This window comes from Serinus canaria, chromosome 3 (assembly GCF_022539315.1).
Source record: "Serinus canaria isolate serCan28SL12 chromosome 3, serCan2020, whole genome shotgun sequence".
Taxonomy (NCBI): domain Eukaryota; kingdom Metazoa; phylum Chordata; class Aves; order Passeriformes; family Fringillidae; genus Serinus; species Serinus canaria.
In genome coordinates, this window is record NC_066316.1 from 110,919,373 (window position 1) to 110,940,861 (window position 21,489).

Below are 21,489 nucleotides of genomic sequence, written 5' to 3' on the forward strand. Positions count from 1 at the left end.
CCAGAACCTGATGTTTGCAATTTTTGGAAATCCTCTTCCAATTTTCAGGTAATCTTATTTTTGGCCAGTATTTATTTACTGCTCTAAACTGAAAGAGGAGAGATCGAAAAGAGATGTGAGGAGGAAATCCTCCCTGTGAGGGTGGGCACAGGGTGCCCAGAGAAGCTGTGGCTGCTCCTGGACCCCTGGAAGTGTCCAAGGCCAGGCTGGACAGGGCTTGGAGCAGCCTGGGATAGTGGAAGGTGTCCCTGCCCATGGCAGGGGTGGAACTGGATGAGCTTTGAGGTCCCATCCAACCCAAACCATTCCACAATTCTCTGACACCCCAAGCTGATGCATTAAAAAGGAGAATTCTTAAAAGACATGAAAGTTGGCAAAAGAGGGGAGCTCCCAGGAAAACCTAGTTTTTCCAATAAAAAGTACAGCTGTACAACATCCCTTCTAATATCTTCTCTCAAAGAAAGTATTTATTTCTCTCCTTGGATAATTACTGAGTAATTAATGTGGACCTACAAGGGCATCGTCCCAGGGCTTTGCCTACACCCAGCAGAGCAAGGTTACAACTGAGCCTGTCCCTCTTCAACCCCACAACATTTATTTCAGTCAATCACCTCTTCATGTCCTGCGTGTCAGGGAGCAGCAAGAACGGGGCTCACCCCTGGTTTGGGGGTTAAATTTCCCTGTGTGTGCTTTTCACAGCGTTAAATCTCATGTACAGCAACTCTGTACAAAGAACCTCCCGGAGCTGAGGATTCATTAGCATTCCAAAGGAAGCTGTTCCAGCAAAGATGATTAAGCAAATACCCCTGTGAGAAGGGGAGAGTTCTTTGAAATGTCTCTCGTGGTTCAAGGCAGCGTCTTGGAAAGTGCAGAACGATTTCTGAGCTCCCCAGATGTGCAGCAGGAACAGATTCTCGGCGAGCTCGTCCCCATTCTGACAGGGTTCTTGGTCCCCTCATCCAAACCATGAGTAGAAACTGGCATTTTTACTGGGACAGAGAAAATCAGTGCGTAAAATGTAAATAGGTACAAAATGCTTTCCCTTAATTTAAAAAATCCTCCTCTGGATCGATGAATAGATTTGTCTGACTTTGTTTTTTAAAAAAATATGCAAAATGGGCAAAAAAAGTCCCTTAAGCCAAGCATGGCATGAAATGGTACAGACCTGAGAGATCTAGATTTTTCCAGCATTCGAGTTTATCAACAATAACTTTTTAACATCCCCAAAAGCTTGCAGTAACTACAGGTATCAAATTCAAAGGTTATGTCTTCATATGTGCTGCTTCTGCTTTGTTTAAAATACAGTTTGCTTTTAAATGCAGGTTTAAATAATATTTAATATTAATGCTCACAAGCATCCATTATGCAGGGATTGTGCTGTAAAACAGTGAAAACATGAAGTAGATTAAGCCAAACTTAAAATCCTAATAAAGTCATGAAATTAATCAAATTAATCTCAAGACCCATTTGAGCAGTGAGCAGAAATAGGAATTCAGGGACTTGATAACCCACTGGTATAAAAGGACATTTAGAAGCTTTTAATCTGTACAAAGTGAATCACAGCATCCCCTGAGCTGGAAGGGACCCACCAGGGACATCGAGTCCAAGCCCTGGCCTTGCCCAGGACACCCCAACAATCTCACTTAAAAAGTATTAAAATACTGAAAAGTACTGAGCAAATAAAGAGGAGTGAAGATCTTTTTTAAAAAAATATATGGCTGCATATTTCCCAATTACTAAGAGCATGAAACGAATAAATAAGTAGGGAAAAGCAGATTTCTCCATACACAACCTTTATTTTTAAAATTATTTCAGCTGCTAAGACAGTACAATTCCAAATCATCAATAATTATGGACATTATATTAAATTTTTCTGCTGTCCTGGTAGTACCCCCCAACACAGACCAAGAGTCATTTTAAACAGAAACTACAAAAAATGGATGAAAGAACCTTTTGGTACTTGTGGATAAGGTGAAGCTACTTAAAGACATTTTAACCTGTGACTTCTGTATCATAATCATAATCAAAATCCAGGTTTTGCATGCATTTACAATGCAAGGAGCAAGGTGGACTAGCTTGGCAACCAGGATAAATCCAGCTGTTTATGGAGTCAATGAAGAAACAGATCTGTAGTTAGCAGAGCCTTCACTAAACCACAAGCCAGAGGGAGGCCGTTTGTGCTTGAATTTCTGAGCATGAGGAGCAGGAATGTTCCTGGGCTGAATAATGAACCTCCTTGGTGCTCTGGGGCTTTGGTTCATGGTTCCTGGAGGCAGCTGCTTTGTATTCAAATGCAGGATTTTATGCAAGCTTTAAAAAAGATACTTTTCACATTTAGTGAAACCTCATGATATTAAAAAGATGTGGGAACATCACATGCCCTAATATGGGGAAAGTACTCGTGAAAGAGATAAATTAAAACCTTGCTGCTCATGGATACACAGATTGCTGGGGGGTCTGTTTCCAGCACAGGAGGAATCTGAGGGTCCTGCTGGGGACACTGGGGGTACTGGGAGCCCCAGCAAGGGGAGCTGCCTGCTCATGGTGTGGTCAGTGATGAGGAGGGGACATTTCAGCTTCTTTTGGTGGCTTTCCTCTGTGCCTCATGACCTTAAAACCTGTCCCTTTAAAATTCCACATCTCCATCCCAGTTTTCCCAGTCGTGTCACAGCTCCCCTGAAAGCCCCAGGATCTCACTGCTCACCTGAGCTCTCCAAGTCTTTCTTTCTTCAGTACTTCGTACTTGCTGTAGGTCGGGAGTTCAGTGCGTACTTTCGTAAGGGCGATTTCTGTTCCTTGTTCTTGTCCGTCTTTACTTTCTCTGTTTCCTTGCTTGCTCGTTCGTTCCTTTCTTTCTTTCTGTCTTTCTTGTCTTGCTTTCTTGTCTGCAGTCATTTCCTTACTTACTTCCTTAATCCTTCCTTCCTTCCTTCCTTCCTTCCTTCCTTCCTTACCTTCCTTCCTTCCTTCCTTCCTTCCTTCCTTTCCTTCCTTCCTTCCTTCCGCCACTTCCTTCCGCCACTTCCTTCCGCCACTTCCTTCCGCTCAATCTCCTCTCATCTCCGCCAAGGCATGCCTCTACTCAGCCACTTCCGTTCGCCACTCCTTCCGACCACTTCATCGACCACTTCCTGCGCACGTCCTTCGCCAGTGCCTTCCGCCACTCCTTAGCACTTCCGGCCGCAACGCCGGACGCCCACGGCCTGACCGTGCAGTCCGGCATTCCTTCCTTCCTTCATTCCTTCCTTCCTTCCTTCCTTATTCACGCCACTTCTTCCGCACTTCCTTCCGCTTCCTTCATTCTCCCACTCCTCCATTCAGATTTCCTGGGGCTTCATTCTTAGCCCCTTTTCCAGCTTTCTTACTCCTTTATCACTTCACCTCAGGACACCAGGAGGAATTTCAGGCCTTGGAAGGGGCTGTCCCGGGAGGTTTGGGGTCCCCATCCCTGGAGGTATCCCAGGAAGGGCTGGATGTGGCACTCAGTGACGGGGGGGGATGGGTCACAATGGTCTTTGAGCTCTTTTCCAACCTGAATGATCCTGATTCTGTAATTCTGCCTCCAATTCTTTATTCTGTCACTGTCAAATTGGCCTCCTGACTGTCAGCCAGACCTTTGGTAATACTGTTCTTGAAAGAGAAATAATAATTATCAGATCTTTCAAATTAGCATTCTTACCCTTACTCACAGAGCCAGGTTATAGCAGACCCATTTCTTCCTATACTGCAAAATATTTTTTCACCATTTTTTCATTTTGTCATTGACCTTCTGGCCACTAAAAACTCTTTCAACAGAGACAGCTCAGGAAAAAAAAAAAATCTACTTTCACTTTCCACAAATAAAACATTTTTGATAGAGAGCCTTCTACTTCACCTCCACAGACCTGCAGATGACTCTTCCAACCTGCACTACCCTACAATGACCCAACACAGTGCAAACCTTCACTCTTTAGTTTTCATTTTAAATAAATAATTAGCAAAAAAAAAAAAAAAAATCCCCCCCAAAACCTGCAAATGCTTCACAAATATTAGCTGTATGTTTTTGTAACAAAAATAGCCACAGCAAGAAAAACTCCACAAAAGGAAACTATTCTTCACAATGGAAGTAGTTAAGCACAAGAACAAGGTGCCTAAAAATGGGATTAAAACTTTGGAGATTTTCAGAAGTCAATGAGCAAGACCCAAACTTTGAAGGCTGCCTTGCTCAGAGCAAGGAACTGAAGTATAAAAACCTCCAGAATCCCTAACCTGTCTGTAACAGTATGAAATAATTATATTTCAGTCAGTCGTTGTCTGTTTCAAATTTAAGCAGGATAAAAATTATTTTAAATGGACAAAAATATTTCTAGGTTTTAAATATCTCAACATTTGTACTTCTTTTACCTTCCTCACTTGATAGCAGGTATTTCTGAACCCTAAAACACACGACAGACCAAGCTGAACTAGAAGTCAGTTCAGAACCTGGCTCTCCCTCCAAGAGAAGAGCAACTTCCTAGAATATTTTCCATCTCTATTCCACATCCCCCAGTGGTTCTTCCATGAGTTTGCCCAGTCCCTATCAGGAATGTGGACACTCACAGCTCACAAACTACAGCTGAGATTTATGTCCTGTTGTCCTTTACAGCTTTAAAGCAATTCTGTACCAGGTTGATTTTTTACAAACGCTAAACAATAATTAAGTGGAAAAGAAAAGCTTTTAGAGAGTATTTTTCCTTAGTCCTAATTCAGTAGGTGGTTTAATATGAAGAGGTGCCTGCCTGATCACTTCCCCTGCAGCAGCTGTGTCATTTCCACTCTTCAAAAACCCATTCTCCAAACCTGCCACTGGAATTTCTCTCATTAATCGAGTTCAATAAGTCCTCCAAAGCCTTTGGTAAAACAGACACTAGATTACATTAATTAATCATTTAAATTTTCTTCTGATTTCGCTTCGACTGCCACAGGCAGCTCTGCCTCTTCAAAGGTACCTCCAGTGCCAGCACAATAACTACAGTTCAGAAGGGCAGCAGGAGAATTGAAGCCGAGGTACATTAAGGGAAAATTTGAGCCAATTTATTTGCATCATATATCCTACCAATTATTGCTCTAAGTGAAGTTAAAACCCCCTCCTGCTCTGACTTCATTTGCACAAAACAATAAGAAATTAGGGGGTGGGGGTGCAGGAATGTATTTCATTTTTAAGGGATGTCTCTCCTGAGGATATATAAAGGGAAAATATTTATTAACCTGCATGTCTCAAACCAGGTGATGGCACATGAGGATTCCTCTTTTCTAAATTTAAATTGGTTCTTCATTATAGAAACCTTTTCAGAGATTTGCTGCAACCAAAACCAGCAATTCAGCCCTTTAAGTGCACAGTAACCTTCTCCTGCTGCTTCCAAAAACTCATCCTCCTGCCTGTGCATTCCTCCTAATTCTGCTTGTTACTAAATAATCTCTTTGATAATTGAGTATGTTTGTGCATTCTGCCCAAAATTTAGACACAGCAAAAGCAAAAATGCACAGTATAAACTATTAAATAACTGCAAATAATTGTAAATAATACAACACCATTCATCAGTATGCACTGTTCATAAAAACCCTTTTGATATTGTTAGTGTTAAACTGATTTACTTGGGTAAACAGAGAAATATTTACCTTTATTCTATGGTTCAGCATGGTGCAGTGGTGGCTTGGCAGTGCTGAGTTAACAGCTGATGATCTTAAAGGTCTTTTCCAACCTGAACCATTCTGTGATTCTCTAATATTCGAGAATCAAAGACCTTTGTAAAAGTGAGGAGTCATCAGCACCAATCACTTAAATCAAAGACCTGAAAAATTCTCATTTCCTGGGCGATCACACCTGTTACCATCTCACACAGAGAAGGGCAGACTCTGTGAAGCATCCAAACATCAAGAATATCTGGAGGTATCATGAATTCCCTCAAAAACAACACTGAGGATCAGACACCCAAAATCCACTGTCACCATCAGGTGGTGAATCATCAGTGTCTGGTCTCAAACAAAATCCAATAGCAGGACACAGAAACCTCCCATTTGTGTGTCTATAACACCCATTTGTAACTGCCTGTATTTATAAAAACCACAAAAAGCAGGGCACAGAATGTCACTGTGAAACCTGTGCTCTGCCTTATTGGGTGAGAAAGAGGGGTGACCCCACCAGGAGTTAATAACCTCCTTGTAATTCAGTCAGGCACGAGAGGTTCTTGCATATGGAGTGTCAAAAAAACAGTGTGATCTCAGTGTGGGAGGTCACTGAGCTGTCAGGAACAGAAGCAGAGACAAACCAACAAAAAATCCTGCAGCTGAGGAAGAAAAAAAGGGAGAAAAATTCTAATTTAAGGAAATTTAAATATTAGATCCAAGCTGGTCTAGTGGAAGTTGTCCCTGCCTATGAAGGGGGTTTGGAAGGAGGTGATCTTTAAGTTCTCTTCCAGCTCAGGCCACTCCATAATTCTGTGATCCAAGAGAGCCCTGATGTGCATTTTTCTACTTAAAAAGTGTCAGTACAGACCAGGAGCCTCCCCAAAAGCTGTTTTGAGTGTTGCTGTAGTGCTCTAACAGCTGAAGGAGTTTAACAGTGGTCAGAGTGATCCAAAAACAGAAAACTCATTTATTACGAGTTATATATTATAACCTGTCACAGACAGAAATGTATTCCCGGTGTGATCCTGGGATGGGTCAACCAAGCATGGGCTGAGCTCCTTTCTGTCAAGTATTTGAAAAGCTTCTAAATATTCCCCCCTCTATTCTCACCTCACAGGTGATGTGTGGATTGAGAGGAGCTGGCTCCACAAAGCTACTCCACCAACATCTGGTGGTGCCCCTAAAACTGAGGGAGCAGAACACTTGTGCTTGTCCCACGCACACAGACCCCAAGGATGGATTGTCCAGCTTATCCAGAAGTTTCTCCACATGGAGAAACTGCACAGTTCATGAACTTCTAAAGCAGGATACTGAGAAGATGGCTCCCACGAGCAGTGAGAACACAGAAAAGCTCTCTGACAGGGAAGAAATTCACTGGAACCCCTGGCAGCACCTCTTACTTTCAGTCACTGAAGGATGCAGTGTGGAAGGATCACTGAGGTGTGGTATCAGAATGAATCATGCAAGATTCCATTTCCTTCATGTAGGAAAAAGGCCATTATTTATTCCCATAACTCATTTTTATATAGTTTTCACAGACCACAGGTGCAACACCAGCTGGTTAGTAGCTTTCTCACCAATTACTCTATTGGTTAGTAAAAGACATTTTACTTGTCCCCAACTCTCTATTCTTCAATTGTTTACATATTTTCTTCACTGACTCTCATGGGATGGATCTATTGTTTATGCAGATGCCACTCATTTTTCTCCTCAAGAACAGATTGTTCTCCTTCTCAAGATATATTCACATGGGAACTTAACTAGCTGCTTACCTGCACTTAGAAGAAGTGACAGGCTAGCTTGCAATCCAGCAGAGCAAGGCCTGGTTTTATGAGGCCTTTCTTTTGTAATTCTTTTACCTATCATGACAATGTGGAGCCCAAACCCCTGCTCACAGTGGAACAAATCCAACATTCAATCCAACTGCTCAGGGTCACCTCCAATCAAGGTTTTGAATTCTCCAAGGCTGGTGATTCACACTCTGACTATGAAGAATATTTTCCTTAATGCAATCACGCCTTTCCCTGTCATGGTTTTGCTGTTCATCAAGAAAACAATTGATAATCATCGCTGATGTAGAGCTGGAGGTGTGATAAATCCTCCGTATCAAACACGGCTCAGGAAGCTGCTGGTCACACACAACAGCTTCAGCTTCCAAATTATTTTCAAGCATAGTGCCCATTGTATGGAGGCTGATCCATAAATAAATCAGGAATGGTGATGCCAAGCACAAATCATAAATGTGACATCCAAAAATACCCATTCCCTCACCGTGCACTGAGCGAACACCCCTTGAAAAAGACATCAGAACATTATTCACACTCTCTTCAGCACACAAATTACAGGTGATGTTACAAATCCCATAATCTTCCAATTTGGACAGGGTCTATCAATTTGGAACTGTGCCTGGCAACACTTCCAACCTGACTGTCCTGCCAGCTTACCTGGAGTTTGGGAAATGTCCTGCCAGCAACCACCTGAGCATGGCTGTGACTGGCTTCTTGTTATTTCAGCTATTTCTGGACTGCTCCTTCCCACTCCCAGAAAACCTCAGGAAGTGGGAAAAGACTTTAAAATTTTATGGAAGAGCCCAGAAAGATCAATCAACAACATTTAGGGGTTCAACACTCATCTTAGTGCCAGCAATGACAATAGTTTGATGGGGGCACCATGAGGTATCAGCCCACATTCCCAGCTCCAACCTAAGGAGATTCAGGAAATTCAGATAGGTGGTACCACTGGAGTTCCTTGCTAACATTTATTTATTGCAGGTTTATACACATCAGTGGCTGCAAAAAATGTGGATATGTGGTAGAAAGTGGAATAAACTGAGCTTCCCCTTTATTTGGAGAAAATAAATGTGTAACATGCTCACAGAAGAACTCCCAGATTGGAAATTAACACTCCACAAACCGAGAAAAACTCAGCTTTTATTTGTGAAATCTCAGAAAGCAGGACAAAGCCATGAAGGAAAGGAAGAGGAATGCTGTAAAACACAAAGTACTCCATGAGCTGAGATTTTTAATTAATCAACAAGAGGGATGCAGCACTGTTTTACAAGGCAATAATCCAGTCCCATTCCCTAAGGAAAAGCCTTGGAGAATGAAGGCCAAGTAGCTTTTTCAAACAAGGCAACTGGATTATTGCCCCATAAAGCAGCACAGCTCTGTGATTATTACCTTGGTGCTACATGCCCTTTTTAAAATGGTTTTCCCCCATAAATGTTTAAAACCTCCCAAGTAAAAAAGATCAGGGGAAGGGAAAGGAGAAGCAGGGTAGAAAGAAGCACATTTAATGTTTTGTTCTAATTTCCTGGGAAATACCAAGCATGAGACGTAAAAGAAATGCTTTCAATCAGGGTTATTACAAATAGCAGCAATAAATCCTATTAATAAGCAGCATACCAAGATTTTATGTCTCTCTTATTCTTCACATGTTGTTTCCCCTCTCTGCTTGTTTCCTCCCTTTTCCCGCTCTCCCAAAAGCAGAAAAATTTTTCTTTATTTACCATTTTTGTAACATTTCAGTTTCACTTTATATTTGACACACCAACCCCAAAACAAGGCACTGACTCAAATATCACCTGGAATCTTATCAGTGACAGCTGATAAAACTTCAAGCCACAATTACCCTTTGTCCTGTACAAAAAATAAGAATTTTTTTTGAGAACACAGAGTCTTGTCCCCTTGGCTGAACCCTGCCTTGACCTGTGACAACTCCACGTGTGCTCAGGGTCAAAAATCACTTTTATTTAGAACAGGCATATCCAGAACAGCCTGTGTATGTCCCATCAGAGCAGTAATGTAACAAAAATTCAACATACCAGCTGAAAAAAATATTCCTGGTCAGAATACTCTGAATGCTCCAAGGATGGGCTAAATTCTTCATGTGTGAATTAAAAGCAAAGCACCAGCTCCATTCACAGCACTAAATATGCACAATTCACTGAATGAGAACAGGATCAAAACAAAAAAATTCAGCAGACTCCCTAATCCTTGGTTTCTGAGACTATTTAGACATATCCCAGCTGCCTCACAAATCTGACATCTATTCAAGGTACCGAATTTGAAAGAAAATAACAAGTGCAAGTTTTACAAATATTGCCTGTCTAAAAAACTCTCCTTTCTTCCATTTGAAAAACTTTGCAATTCCTCTCATAAAAAAACTTCTTTGTAAAGGCAAACAACCAAAACAAATATGATGTCGACTGATGTTGTTTTGAAAACATTAAATGGAATCCCACTGGGAAATTAAATGGAAATGTCACCTCTAATAATGGGAGAGAAATGATTCATAGGCAGACTCTAACATTTTAAAATATGTTACCTACGTAATTAGAGGAGCCTGATTTTCCAAAGGAGCAGTCTCACACACCTTCCAATGAAATCAAAGCCCAAATACAGGCTGTGAAAGCCACTTTCAACATATGTGCTTCAAATATTTTGTCACAGTGCAGGAATTAACTCTGGGAAGCCCTGGAAGTCTGTTCCTGCTACCTAAGGCATGGAACTCACAGGGTTCCAACTGCTTCAGGAATGTCTTTTTGGAATAGCTGCTGACACCAATGGCAAAATCACAGCATGGCTTCACAATGTTTGTGCTACACAAAATATCTGTAATCATCCTTACGACCACTTAAACTTAAACCATCCCATTAAAGGCACTGGGACTTTGGAATCTGCAACTGCTTGACCAAAAACATCATCAGATAAAGAAAGTGACACTTCCCAGACTGGAAAGGGAGAAGAAGAGTTTAATTTCACTTATTGACAAACAAAATAAATTTTAAAAATTTCAAGTTTTATGTCATTCAGACAGAAGCTGTGTGGGGATAGAAAATGCTCAAGTCCCACCATTCCAGTCCAATCTCTTGGACCTGTGAGGTCCAAGTTTTGACTCAGCCAAAACAGAGTTAACAACACAGAACATTTTCTCTAGGCTCTTCAATTTTATACAAAGCCAATTTTATCTGAAACTGCTAAGCAGTATTCATAGGTTATGAATAAAACTATTTAAAGGATAATCTAAGGGAGCCTTTCCATCAATGTTTAAGCCATTGCACATTATCCTGAGTTACTGGAGAAGGATATTCCTTAACTGCTCCCAGACTGTGATTCCCAAACTAGGAATACCAGCCTGGAATATGGGATCTGCAGGTGATCCATACAAAGCTGTATTTTCAGCTGTATCTTAAGCTCTGCAACTCTGACAAGAAGTTTGAAGTCCTTTCCTGAGCACCCACAGGAGTGAGGAAAAAAATCTTTTTTATATCATTTATTTTCTCATTAAGGAGCCAGGATCTGGGGTTTTGTTAATACAGCAAGTGGGGTTTGTTTGCAGGAAAAGGGGGGAACATTTTCATCAACTGCACTGAATGTCTCAGGTCCCCCTTCTGTAACCAGAGCATCTGTGGGGGCTCTCTTTGGGGTGGAGCATTATGGAATCATGGAATGGTTTGGGGTGGATGGGACCTCAAAGATCATCCAGTGCCACCCCCTGCCATGGGCAGGGACACCTTCCACTACCCCTGGTTGCTCCAAGCCCTGTCCAACCTGGCCTTGGACACATCCAGGGATCCAGGGGCAGCCACAGCTTCTCTGGGCAACCTCCCCACCCTCACCAGGAAGAATTTCTCCATAATATCTAAGTTGGCTTCACAGCAAAGCCTCACAGCTTCCCAATAACTGGAAGGAATTTTCCAGGCTGCTGCCCTCTCTAGAGGATCCTTAAGGACAAGAACTTTGAGATGTGAGTGTCAGATGCAGGAATACAAAAGTATTCTGGACAGAAAATGGCAGGAGAAAACTCAGGTGCTCCAGCAGAAATCCCAAATGGAGCAAATTGTGCAGGTGCCCTTCAAGGCAGCAGAAAGACCAGTGGAGGTTCTGCTGTTCAGTTCATCAATGGCTTTAGGATCACAGGAAGCACACTCCAAGTTTTCCATCAGGTGTTTTGACTTTTGGGCCACACAAACCTCCCAGGCTCATCCTGAGACACACAAGTGACAGATTTTATTTTATTTTCACACGTCCCTCAGAAAAGCGAGTGAAGGGTCAGCATGTCCCTCACTGCAGCATTAAAGAAAAGCCAGCCTGAATCTCAAAGGCTCTTTTTAAATCTAATAACTGCTTTCACTACCTAAATCTATAAACTTTTTGCACATAAAAATGACTTGTACAAGAAAAATGGTGTATTTGAGGCAACAGGAGAAACTGCAGCTCCCACCACAGGCTTTTAAGGAAATGCTTCACTACAGGGTGGGCAGACAAGGACTTTACACATTTCCTTAGTTTATTTTTAACTATTCTAATTGAAATTGGAATTATTTTCTAGTAAATAATTACAGAGTTTTTGGTCTAAATGTCACCCAGAAACTCAAACTGAAGCAGGTGTACAAACTGAGTTAAGTACCAGAATATTTGGAAAAATTATGAGAAAAACAAAAAAATCTTTCAACAAACTTTACAATTCCTGATTACATGCAAAAATGTAAATGGTTTAATTATCTCAAAGAAGCACATGAGCAAAATGTCTTTTACCACACAAATACACATAAATATATATATATATACATATACACATTGTATAGATGCATACACACCCCTCTCATCTTTTAAAAAAATCTTCTATATGAAAGATTAAGTTTAATAAAACACACCAGTAAGCTAAGAATAACTTTTTAAAAATGCATATAAGGACACTGCAGTCACCCAAAAACAAAGGAAAAGAAAATTTTCTCGAACATAAAGAAAAATCCAAATATGCTAAAAAATTCCAAGCAAGCAGAGGGTGCAAATAGCTTTAACTGACATGCAGCCATAATACAATAGGATTACTGACTCTTAATATGCTGTCCAAAATTAAATTAATTTAATTGGCTCTGTTCCCTCACACCCCAGGAACACAGGACAAAGATAAAACTCTCTTTCCCTGCCAGCACAGGAGGTTGATCATTTACTACAAAGCATGGAGGGCAAGGAAAATTGATGCTGCAGAGTAAAAGAACTCTGTAAAACCAACAGATTTCTGTTCCTAATAGCAAAAGAAAAGTGACCATGAAAACTTGCCTGGAGTCACTTCTTGACAAGACTTCACCTAAAAGCATTTTTCTCATCCCCCCTTTTTTACTTGGTTTCCTTCCTCCTACTTCCGTCTTTTTTTGCATTTTTCTCACTATTTCATTATGTTAATTTTTTTTTTCTTTTTCATGCTACCTTTGGCAGCTTAATACCCAAAAGATTTGTTTCAATGAGCTCCTTGCAAAGGAAGCCACAGAGCAAATCCAAGCCTGGCCACTCTGGGGCACGAGGCTGTGCCCTTTCACAATGAGACACAGTCAGGAATGCTTTCCAGGAATATCAGGCATAATTCCTGCCAATGGGATTGTGCCTGATCCCAGAGGATGGAACAGGTGAGAGGAAATAGCACAGGCAAAATTCTCCACATTTCACACACAGCTCAAAGGGGACGTCTGCAGTCAGAAGCACTGAGATTGTCTGTAATAATGACAATTCTGAGGACATTGGTCATGCAGGGGACACACAAGGTTCATGTAAAAAAAGGACAACAGAGCACAGAAAACACTTCCCTTTTTAAAAATAAAAAAAAGTGGAGTAAGAAAAAATCCTAAAAGTTCACAAAGAGTGATCAGAGTATTATGAACTTTGTGGCACTGCAAGGTCATAAAATCCAGAGATGCTATTGGTTGGGTGCAGGATTTGAAAAAATCCTAGAATGGTTTGGGTCAGGAAAGTCCCACCCCCTGCCATGGGCAGGGACACCTTCCACTATCCCAGGCTACTCCAAACCCATCCAAGTGGCCTTGGACACTCCCAGGGATCCAGGGGCAGCCACAGCTTCTCTGGGTACCCCGTGCCAGGGCCCCCCCACCCTCACAGTGAACAATTCCTTCCCAAATCCCATCCATCCCTGCCCTCTGGCAGTGGGAAGCCATTCCCTGTGTCCTGTTCCCTCCATCCCTTGTCCCCAGTCCCTCTCCAGCTCTCCTGGAGCCCCTTTAGGCTCTGGAAGGGGCTCTGAGCTCTCCCTGGATCCTTCTCTTCTCCAGGTGAGCACCCCCAGCTCTCCCAGCCTGGCTCCAGAGCAGAGGGGCTCCAGCCCTTGGAACATCTTTGTCCTCTTGTGTCAAACCTTCCAAACATGTCTGTGTCTTTTCATGCTGCTTTTAGGAGAAAATTGTTTAGAAGATTCTGTGTTTTACTGGGAACTATTCCACCTGCAGCTCCAAATGCTCAGAATGAGATAAGGACCAAATCTGCCTAAAAGTGCCCAGCTCTGGCTGCTGACTCTGAGGGAAAACAGGAGTAATGAGTCCCACACATCCACACTGCAGATGCTGATCCTGGCCCAATTCTCTCGTGAGAGTCTGAAGGGACCATTTCAAGTTAAAATCTTACAGAGTAACAGCTAAGACCACAAGAAAATGAATTTACAAGTTGTTAATTGAGCATCCATAAAAATATCCTCCCTTTTCATCACGACACATTGGGCAAAGTGCATCACTCTTAAAATTGTTGTCTAAAAAGTTATAAAGGTTGGGGAGAAGTGGCAATAGTTGGGCCTTTACATTAGCATAAACACATCAAATATTCATTACAGCTGAGCACTCATTATGTCAGCAGCTGAATTAAATAACAAGAATAATGTTTCCCAACTATAAAAATAAGTGCCACAACAGTCTCCTGCACCAGAGCAATTTTCAAGAGGACACAGTGAGACAGTGTTGCAGGAACCACATTGTTCTCTCTGCTAAAACTGCTCCATTCACTACAAATATATTGGCTTTTAACAGCTCCTTTTTAGAAGAATTTCTACCAAAGAGGAAGAATTATGTTCTACAGCATGTATCCATATGAAAGGAAAAGCATTATACTGGGACAATGGGGTTTATTGCAACAGCAGAATGTATCTTAAATGCAAAATTATACCAACACTATGAGTTTACCAGTTTAATCATAGCTTAAAAAAATATAAATACAGCAGACATGACAAAAACTCATTTATATGAAGTTTTTACACTGGGTGCACAAAAACAAAAAAGTAGAGCCAGAAGTGTAATGGCAGCAGAACAAAACGTCTCAAGCCCTTGAAATGCATCACAACGGTGAACAACTAATGGAAAGACTTATAAAATATAAATGTAAAGCCATAGATATAAACAAAAGCCATATAAAAGGTAGGTAATAAAGCCATTAGGACCAGGAGGAATGGCTTTAAACCAAAAAAGGGTGGATTTAGATTAAAGAGAGGGAAAGAATGGTTTCCTGTGAGGGTGGTCAGGCCCTGGCACAGGGTGCCCAGAGAAGCTGTGGCTGCCCCTGGATCCCTGGAAGTGTCCAAGGCCAGGTTGGACAGGGCTGGGAGCAGCCTGGGATAGTGGAAGGTGTCCCTGCCCATGGCAGGGGGTGGGACTGGATGAGTTTAAGGTCCCTTTTAACCCAAAGGATTCCATGACTCCATGATTCCATCATGTCAATGAGATCAATAAGCCTCAACTAAGTAAAGAAGAGATCCTTTCTTTCCTTGAGGTCGTTCCTGCCTTCCCACCTTTCTTTTTCAGAAAGAAAATGGACAGTGAACAAACAACTCCCAGCCAAGGACAGACCAACACAACTCTCTCCAGCTGGGAACAGATTATAATGGAAACCCACGGGCAAACACCAGGCTGGTCTTAGAAATGGGAAAACTGCCAAAAACAAGAGGAGGTTACAAACACCCTGGAGAAGATTTTATCAGTGGATACCACCTACAATTCAGTGCAAAACTGCCCAACCTACCATGTTCAACCATTTTTACCAATACAGGTCAAAATAAATTGAGATTTTGAGATTTTTCTGAGTATGCTGCTCCTGAACCTACACATTTTCTCACAGTCTGCCCTCTCCACAGTCTCTGCAGGTGCTTTAATCTGGGATGGAATTTTTATTACCAAAATCACTGTCTGTGGAAAACGAAAATTTGAATCTTCTTAATTAACACTGTACTGTCTGTAGAGTTCTTAGTTTTTACTTTCTGTGCATTACATGAACAAGAAAAGACTTTATTCCTATTCCTATCTGTAGGACTGGAACAAACACAGCAGTGGGGCTTCCAAAACAAAACCACACAGAAATCTCTCATGGAGCAAAGCACTTTTACTCTGTGCCTACTCTTACACTGCACACTCGGTGTTGTGCTGAGGTGTAAAAGGGACGAAGGCTTGCATGGAAAAATCGATACAATGGAAATTTCTCAGTGCTGAAATCCGAAGTTTGCATTTGGAGAATGAGGACTGAACCCTTGTTATGTGTCAGGAAAAAAGAAGGAACTCTTACGTGTATAATCCAAGAAGACAGTCAAAGAAATTTTCCACTTTGATGCAATTTAGCAGAGGAAAAAAACCCAATGTTTTTATCATGATTCTTCTCTTATTCTTTTAATATTAATTTATATGGAAGATCTTTTCACTGTAGTTTAGTGAATTCAACCAAACCATGCCAGTTTCCTCTGGCATTCAGTAAAAGTGTTGTGTCCGTATGAGGGAGACACTTTTATTGGAAACTCATTGATTCCTAAACTGTGGATCTGAAAGTGTCTGAACCATCATGTACCAGGGAGCTGCTGGATGTCCCATCCCTGGAAGAGTCCAAGGCCAGGCTGGAGGGGACTTGGAGCAACCTGGGATACTGGAAGGTGTCCCTGCTCAAGATCAGGGACTGGATATTCCCCAATTTCTCTTCTATTAATCTGCTGATTAATAAAATAAGAGCACACAGAGCAAACAGTGCTGCAAACATTGTGCATTTCCTGTCTTAAAACCCCAAAATTTGATAGTAGAGAGGTTGTAACTTCAGATAAACCAGAATTTGACACAGGCTGAAGAGGTCAGCAGCAAACAGGAGAAAAGATGACACCAAGATTCTGCTTGATCCTGGCAAACTTAGCAAAAATAGGTGATTAAACAAATGTAAAGGAAAGATAATAATGGGATTTTTTTGCATGACCTATAAAAACTATAGGTCATGCCTAAAAATGTTTTTAGGCATGACCTATAGTTTTTATAGGTCATGCAAAAAAAATCCCATTATGTTTTCATGTTTTTTATCCCTAAAAACTTTTTCACTTTTTCAAATCCATAGGATCCACTAAATATGGAAAAACTGCTGTTTTGACTAGGAATAACTTATTTATAGAGAAAAATAGGAAAAACATGGATGTTCATAATTATTCACAGTACAAGCTTCTATTATTTCTAAAACGACTTCATTAAGAAAATTATCAAAATCAGTCAGATTCTAAACAACTGTGAGCTATTCCTCATCTATAAATATATGACAATATAACTTTAAAATCCTACAAATTAATACTTTTATATTCTCACCATTTTTTCTTCTATTTTCCAATTATTTATGTTCAATAAAGAGAGTGACTCACAGATGGGACAACCTCCCAAATCATCTCCTAAAGGTGTTTATTCTTCCACAATGACTGTAAGAGTTACTTAACTCACTGAAATGACATTTTAAGAGTTACAGTGGACAAAATAATATTGACTTTGCTCAATTTTTTTGTGGCATGGATAAAGACTGTGGCTTATAAGGAATAAAGAAGTGGAATTCCACCCAAGTCAGTCCCACTGTGCCAAGAGAAAACACCTTGGAATGATGGATTATAAAATAAACAATTATTCTGGATTAATGGTAAAGAACAAATGGAAAATTGAAAGAGCCTTAAAATATATATATCAAATATAACTTTTAAGTTTTTTTTAAAATATTGCTATAGATGCTGAGGACACCTCAGCACATGGAGTTCTACCATATGCAGAATCTCAAGATAATCCCCCTTGGCTATAGGAATGCAAAATAACACCCAAAACCTCTATGAACTGCATTTTAACATTTGTATTGTTGCCCTACAACCACATTCAGGGGGAACCCACAGTCATACTGAGAACTGATCATCTCTTCCTCGTCCAATAACCACAGGGGTTCAGAGAAAGCGCTGATTTTTTAAAATGTTTTGATATGCCAATACAAAAGGCACAAACTAAGCCCATCCCAGGCCCATTTTGATCTCAAACTACTTTGGCACGAATTAAAACAGGAGAGTAAACCTTGGATTATGTCCTGTTAATCACCACAAGTGAAATCAGACATTGGCCCATCACAGTATCAAACATGATGCTCTAATGTGAAATATTATCTGTGGTTTAGTAACAAAAATGAAGTTAAACCCCAACCCTCACCTCCACACTGAAATATGCCACATTAAGGAACTGTACAATCCAATATAAAACAGATGCTAATGATTCATTAAGAATTAAACACAAATTGTTAATTTATGAAGTTATTAAACCTATCCAATAATTAAGGATCATAGATGAATGGTGGCAATGAATAATCAGATTAAAGTGTCCAGAAAAGTCCAGCTGATAAAGAAAATACATAAATACAATAAACCATGTAAAATTACACCAGAAATTCCATTTGCATGCAAGCCAACCAGTGTTCAGGTTCCAGCCATTTAAACCTTGCAATTCCAATTTCATTTCTAAATCGCCAAGTTGGGATATTTTCCAAAAAATTAGCACTTAGATGAGCTTTCACAATCAAAGAATTCAGCAGGAAGAAAAATATTTTATTAAGTAGGCCAAAAGAAACGTGCAGTGGTGTGTATCTCATTTAGGAACCCAAAATGTACTGACGAGATATTTCAGAGATAAACAGTGTTTCCAACATTGTAGGAACAGCTTCAAAATAACTTCAGTGTCCACAGATGTTTAAATATTTTTACAAATATTTCTCTTTATAAATGCACTGCAAGCACCCACATGTTGATCATGTCTAAAACCTGAATTTATGAAATTATGTAGGTACTTGGGAAAAAAATACAGTTATTTTAATGTATCACTTAGAAATGTAATGGTCATTTTAATGTTTCCCTTAGAGGCAGCGCCATGAATGTTTCCTGTTGTTTTCTGAGTTTTAACAGGGACACCCAGTAAAGATTTGGTTTGGAATGCCACGATTAAAGAAAACAGCAAATGCTTTGAGGCTGCACAGGATTTCTGAGAAATAATGGGAATTCCTTCCAGAATCCCCCACGGACAGACAAACTCAGGGCACTGATGTGATGCAAACTCAGCCCAGCACATCCCCGTGTCCCCAGGCACATCCCATGGCAATCCCTGCGCAGGAACAACAGACAAGAACCACACAGAGAGCAGAACTCAACTCCTCCTAACACTCCCCTTCCACCCAGGATCCATTTGAAATCCCCCACGGCATACCTATTCCCACACAGAGCTGCTGAGGATATCTTTTAAGGATTTAGAAAGACAGAATGATAGATTCTTTTCTTCAAAACTCCCTAAGAAATTCTATTAAAATGTTTCAGTGGACCAAATGTTAATCACAACAGCATCTTACCCACTATTTAACTACAGCATCTTTCAAAAGGCTCACTGATGTAGTAAAAAAGCAGACAGATCTTGCTAAGAAACCAATTTAATGCAATATTAAGTAACCCAAGTTTTTGCCATCATCAAAAAGACCAGTTAATTTTAGCAGTCTCACAATCCAAATGCCACAGTTAAAACACAAACACATTCCTGTTAAAAACCTTTCCACTAACGTGGTTTCTTCCCTTTCAGCAGGGAAGAATGAGGGAAATGTACTTGTGCAGCATGCCAGGAATTGCACATCTCAGGCTGAACAATCCAGTTTTTAAGGATAGGGTAATACTTACTCCAAGCGAAGCCGATCCATAAAAATCTACGGTTTACAGTTACTCCCTGAAATAATAATGCTGATTGTCACAGCAGCAGGAGGATAATCCCAGCACATCCAGGCCTAATAGGCAGTGTGATCAGATTTGCTCCCAGGAAATCACAAGGCAGGTACCTCTCTCCCTGAAAAACCAGGCACCTTTGGAGAAAACAATGGACTTTTAGGTCCTTCATTTTATTGAAATCGTAAAGCGTCCACGCTTCAGCCGTCACTGATTTTTTTAGTCCATTTTCCTTTAATTCCTGAGAAAAGAGCAGATTTTTTCACTGTTTGCAGCAAACAGGTCCTGTAACTACAAACTGAAGTTTCCGTATCCAGTGCCATCAACTGTGTCATCTTCAAACATCCCTCACTTGGCAGCAGCCGATATTTTTCCATCTCTTGTTGCTTCTAAAAGTAGAAAATTCAGCGATTCCAGAGGCTGCCTAGGAAGATGCACTGAAGGGAATGTTTGAGAGCAGGAGCAGAATAACCATGCTCTGATTTTGCCCTTCAGGCACAGCCTGGGTGTCTTCAGCGTGTCCTGCTGGGTCTTCAGGTTTGTCCCTAAAGGCTGGGACATGGAGCCAGGACAGCACCCAGCAGCAAAAACAAACGTTGTGGCTTTAAGAACATACTCACTTTTCTATTGAAGTCACAACTTTCTCTCTACTCTTACTTCACTGCTGGGTCAGATGAAATCTTTAAGGAGGTTCCATTAAAAGTTCGTTTCTGTCGAGAGAAACGCTGGAATTCCCGTTCCGAACGTATTCCGAAGGAGGTCAGGTTCGGTTTTAAAGCATGTTTGTGTCGACGAAAAGTTTTTGTTTTGCTGCAAAAAAAATGAAAATTCTCCCTTTTATTTACACATTCCCTCTGTGATCTTCCAAGTTACTCAGCTCCCTTACAGTTTAATCAGACATAGGGGAAAAAAATAAAAAAATCACCAAATATCGTATTTCCCATATGTACAAACTGACATTGTGGAGGCTTCATTACTTCATTAAAAGCTTTTATTTCTCTGCTCACTGCTAACTGGACGTCATTTAATGTCACCACCACTTCCCAAGAGCCCAAGAGACTTAAAAAGCGACGGAAGTTTGAAAACCAAAAAAAAAGTTGTGAGTTTTTCTGTACCCCAGGACGGTTTTCTTTCGCGAAGCTCAAGCCGAGACAGCAGACAAAAGAAGCTGATTTGACTGAGCCGTGCCAAGTCTTGCCTTTTTTTCTTCCCTCGCCTCGCTCGCTCTCTCGCTCTCTCGCTCGCTCGCTCCCAGCATGGCAACCTTCCCGAGCAGTCTTGGCGGAGCTCCAGCCTGTGCCAGCCTGTCTGAATCCTTGTTTTCCAAAAAGATGCTCTTTGCGAATCAATTAATAGATTTCCAAACAGGAAACTGTGGGTCAGTAACCAAATCTTGGCACCAACAGCCGCTGCTCCTGCCAAATCGGCTTTATAGATTTCATGGTTCCCTACCTTTCACAATGGATGCAACGTTTGTGCTCCCGGATCGTGGAGCACTGGAAGCCATTCCCTGTTCTCGCAGGGATAAGAAATCTGCTCGCTAAAAATGTCCGCATGCGACACACGAACAACCTGCAGTAAATCAAGACTCTTTGGAAGGCGGGCGTTATGTGTAATTTTAATAAGCACCAAATACTCCTTAAAATAATGTGTTTTCATTCTCTCCTCCCCAGAATCATGGGAAGGTGCCAGGAGCAGGAGACGTATGGATTTGAATTAAGATCACACTCAGAAGTCACGCACGTTTTAACTTTATCTGAACTCCAGCTTGAAAACAACCAGTCTTCTCCATTCCACCATTAGTAAAAAATCAGCTGAAAATTAATAAGAAATCGGATCCCAGCTCATACACAAAAAATCTCCCCACGTCCATAGATCCAATGATGTCATCTGTTAATTCAACAGCTCAATTCTTGTGGCACAGAGCAGAAATGGCTCAGCATTAACAGTCAACTCTGGTGGGAAATTTTCTGATGTGTTGCAAGACTTAAAGGATAGAAAACTATATTTGGAACTTTATTCAAGATATTCTAAATGACAAGAATTCATGTG

General features: G+C 40.9%; 1 protein-coding gene across 2 annotated transcripts in view; it reads right to left on the reverse strand.

Annotated features, from left to right (window-relative positions):
* MSRA (methionine sulfoxide reductase A) overlaps positions 1-21,489 on the reverse strand; it is a 238,361-nt gene that overhangs the window by 201,531 nt on the left and 15,341 nt on the right. The window contains exon 1 of one of the 2 annotated variants that reach the window (XM_050972508.1): positions 19,396-19,858. The exons of the other annotated variant lie outside the window; for it this stretch is intronic. The gene's annotated coding sequence lies outside the window, so the exon portion shown is untranslated. Of the gene's footprint in view, positions 1-19,395; positions 19,859-21,489 lie in introns of those variants that run through there. 2 annotated transcript variants of the gene reach the window in all.